Raw genomic sequence first — 3,946 nt, forward strand, 5'->3', positions numbered from 1 at the left:
CTTATCTTTAATTCAGTGAACTGAAAGTTGAGCTTACAGTCTCAAAACTCTAAATGACACAGTTCCACACACAGTAATGTGCCTCACATTGACTGCATCTAGAATCAGTTACACATTTTAACATTGTCTGTTTGTTTTGGTTTTTCAGGTGGAGCAGGCAAGAAAGGTAACTTTGTATTTATTTATATATTTTCTATTTCTCTTAAAGTCCTAAGAAGTAGCATATGGCTGAGTATTTTACTTATAATTCAAACCATCACTATAATAAAACCAATCCAATGCTGAGTCTTTCATTACTGTACTCTGTTGTGGTTGGTAAAATACACTTGAGTTACAGAATGTAATCTCTTATCAGCTCAGAACAGTGTACAAAACATTCAGATAGCACCAGAGCAGCACAATTCATTTAAAATATAATATAATGTAATATAATAATTACAGTTTAAAGGACTTTCTGGTTCGTGCTTTGTGACGTAAATGTGCACAATTAATCCAAATATCATAATCACAATATGGCCAAGTGCAATATGCAAATCACAAGAGCTGTAATGTTTTGATATAGGCAATGTGTGACAGACAGCATTATAATGAAGTACTATAGAGCTGCAGAGGTGCTCTGGTTTCAAATCTTATTTTTTAGATTTAATAAAACAAATTTGACATCATCATGATTTTAATAGTTAAAAAAAAATTATAATCGAGTTTTAGTAAATTAACAAAATTGTTTTTCTTTTCTCCACAGGGTCAAAAGAGTCTCTCCACAGCGACTCCACTGCTGGCTCCAGTAAGTATCTTTGTAGACTGATTGACAGCTTTCACTGAGCAGCTTGAGGATTACTGGGCAGCTGTGATGTGTAAGAACCAGATTGGCATTGGTATCAGCAGATAATCAATATTTAAGGATTGGGATCAGGACCAAATGTGATTCATGTGATTTATTGACAACAAGTAAAATACTGAATAACAGCAACCTGATCCTTTTAGTTAGTTCCTCTGTACAGTGAACTTCACATCGACTATTTCAAACATACCTAAATGGATAGAAATAGTTTTTCATTTTCTGATTGTGTTTTACCTTTGTCTTTATTAACAGGGGCACCACTTAAAGAAGCAGCCATTATCCACAGTAAGTGCTTTATTATATTTTATTCTATTTAAGAATAAGATCAATTAGAAATTTGATTACTAAAGTTTAGAGTGTTTTTGTCTTTGTATGGGCTATATTAATATATATTATATAATACGTGGAAGCAAACCACACTGCTTTGCACTTTGCATCACAGTAATTGCATGTACCATAGAAAAAAACCTGAGAAAGCAAGAGCAGGTAGGCTTCTGTGTTTTTAGGGTCTGTATGTATAAAATAACACTTCTGTTCATCCCTGCAGCCAATGAGAGCAACAACACTCTCCCCGAGGCCAGCGGTCTCCTGAGGAACTGAAGCGCAGACTGACGCAGTGGAAACAGTCTAAAGTGTCTGTAGATAACAGACTTTCCATCAGAGTACATCAAGACTCATCGTAGAACCAAATTTACTATTGGATAGAAACAAGCTGCACAGTTAATCAAATGATTATCAAAATCTCAATATGGTAAAATGCAGTAATCCAAGTCATAAAGGTAAAATATGTGACATCACATCACAGTCGCAATATCTGTGAAAATAATGTCTTCATGATGTTTGTCACATATCGTGCAGCCTTAATAGAAACTAAAAAGGGGAATTGTAAAAAGACCCAATAAGAACAAAGAACTTATATAAGCTCAATAACGTCTCCACTGTCTCTTCAGGGGTTGAGGGCAAAATGAAGTTCAATACACTGAAAACTGCCCGAGCCACTTAATAAGACATTTAAAAATAGTATGAATTCAAGTCACATGTTTGAGTAGTGATCCTAAACTGGGCACTACAAGGGTTTGAAAAATGAAAGAGTTTGGTGAGGTCGTTTTGACCAGAGGTCAGAGGTCAGGTGGAGATTTAGGAAAATGATTGGAAAGAGTCTACAAAAGACTTCAATAAATTCAATGAAAAATACTCAAAAGATTATGAAACGATGCATAAAGAGAATGAAAGGCTATAAAAAGAAATTTTAAATTAGAGGAATTAGAGGACAACATTGGCAGCCCATTTTCTTGAATTTAAGCATTTTACAGCAAATCATAAGTGATACTTCACTTTACTACCGTTTATAATAAAGACAAACTTCAATGTGAATTGAGACTTTGAGACTCAAAGGTAACATTTAACACTGTTGTGGATTGTGACGTTTGAGTGCGTTTCAAAGTCTGTAGGAATGCAGCTGGAAACATTTGACCTTTTAGTCCCGCCCATTTTGACTGTGCTCATTACAGTCTTGAGCTCACTCAGTGAGAAGGGATCAGTCAACGTTCCTGCACTCAGATATGCTATGTGCTAGGCTCATAGACAAGCAGATAATGTTAGCAAAATGCTAAAGATTCATGTGGATTGTCTAGCTAGTTAGATAGCATGTTCCTCCTCTAACTAGCTTGCTAATCTACATTAACATTAGCTAGCTTGTGAAAATTGTTGATAGCTAACTGTATATGTCTATTTTATCTTTTAACCATCTTCAAACTGTGGTTGTCTTATCAGCATAGATTAGCCTAGCACGTAGCATATCTGAGTCCAGGAAAGAAGGAAGTGGGCGGAGCTTAGGAAGGGTCAAAAGAAGCTTTTATAAATGAATTAGTATATGTGAGTTTTAGTAAATGGGTCATAATTGATCAACAGACCTGCCTGGATTAAAAACAAATGAATTCTGAGTGAGTGATTCACATTTATTGATCATTTAATTCTCTGTTGTGTGTACATTTTTTTTTACTATTATTACATTTTTTTATTACTATTAAGTTTATAACATTTCAGAAGCTGTAGGTAAGTACCGTAACACTTCTAATAATAGCCTGGGCGTTTATTTGCTTAAATCACTGAACTCCCCCTGCCTTAATTGGGGACAGGCTTTTAATTCCTTTAGTAAAAAACTAAACTAAACTCTTAACTGCTGCTTCTCTTGAGTTTTGTTCAGCAAATTTGACAACTAACATGATGATTATGATCGCTTCAGAGGTTTTTTTCCGTCTCTCTTGTTTACCGTGTTACCAAATGAATTTTTTTTTTACTTTGGTGTTGATAGTTTTCGTAAATTATAGTGAAAGATTGAATTGTGGAGAATCTAACTGATCTGCACGATGTGTAACATGAACATATTGACAGAAGTAGGAGATCGGAACTCAAGCGGGCGACCCGCTGGGTTTTAAGAGGTTTTATACATCAAGATCATTTCTATAAAATACAGACGAGGCCTCTATTAGAGACCTGCGTTTATAAGTCAAAACGTGTAGCCACACCAGGCTTTTAAATGAGACCTGCGTCTATTAGGGACCCTGCTTTTATTGGTAGTGTTACGGTAAGTTTATGGTAAAAATCTGTCCTGATGCTGTTAAATAATAACATGCATATATATGTTACATTTTTTAAGTTTAAGTTGATGTGTGTAGAGAAGAAATGAGTTACTTGAAACATTCAGTGAATATCATGGTGACCAGTAACCATTCTTTATGCTTAAATAGATTATGTGCCTTCAACCTTCATACTTTGAGCTTTTATACCGTTCAGACAGTATTGTTTTTCTCAGTCGATGTAAAAGTGCACTCCAGGTCATAAAACTGAAATATTTCTATCAAATATCAGTTTGTCTAATAAATGTGTTTAAAGATTTTGTGATAATGCGGATTGTAAGACTGAAGTAAAGAATATCAGATATTTTTATCTTCTGTCTAAAATGTTTAAATGAGTTGAATCATAAATATTTCACTTTGAATCCATGTGGCAATAAATTAATGCTCATTGTATGTTTGTTCTGTGGATTGTTTTAATCCTTTCTCATTGTGAGAAGCCTCGTTTGAATTGTAAAATAAAGATTAC

At 34.4% G+C, this 3,946-nt stretch overlaps 1 long non-coding RNA gene and 1 pseudogene across 1 annotated transcript; both read left to right on the forward strand.

The window, feature by feature from the left end:
• The window catches only part of LOC118343117, a 36,372-nt pseudogene that overhangs the window by 2,089 nt on the left and 30,337 nt on the right, over positions 1-3,946 (forward strand).
• Positions 103-2,042, forward strand: LOC118342441. Its single transcript, XR_004797484.1, has 4 exons — positions 103-166; positions 743-784; positions 1,094-1,126; positions 1,389-2,042. It is a non-coding gene; the product is annotated as an uncharacterized LOC118342441 (long non-coding RNA).

This window comes from Morone saxatilis, unplaced genomic scaffold (genome assembly GCF_004916995.1).
Source record: "Morone saxatilis isolate NCDOM2014 unplaced genomic scaffold, NCSU_SB_2.0 Contig9, whole genome shotgun sequence".
Taxonomy (NCBI): Eukaryota; Metazoa; Chordata; class Actinopteri; family Moronidae; genus Morone; species Morone saxatilis.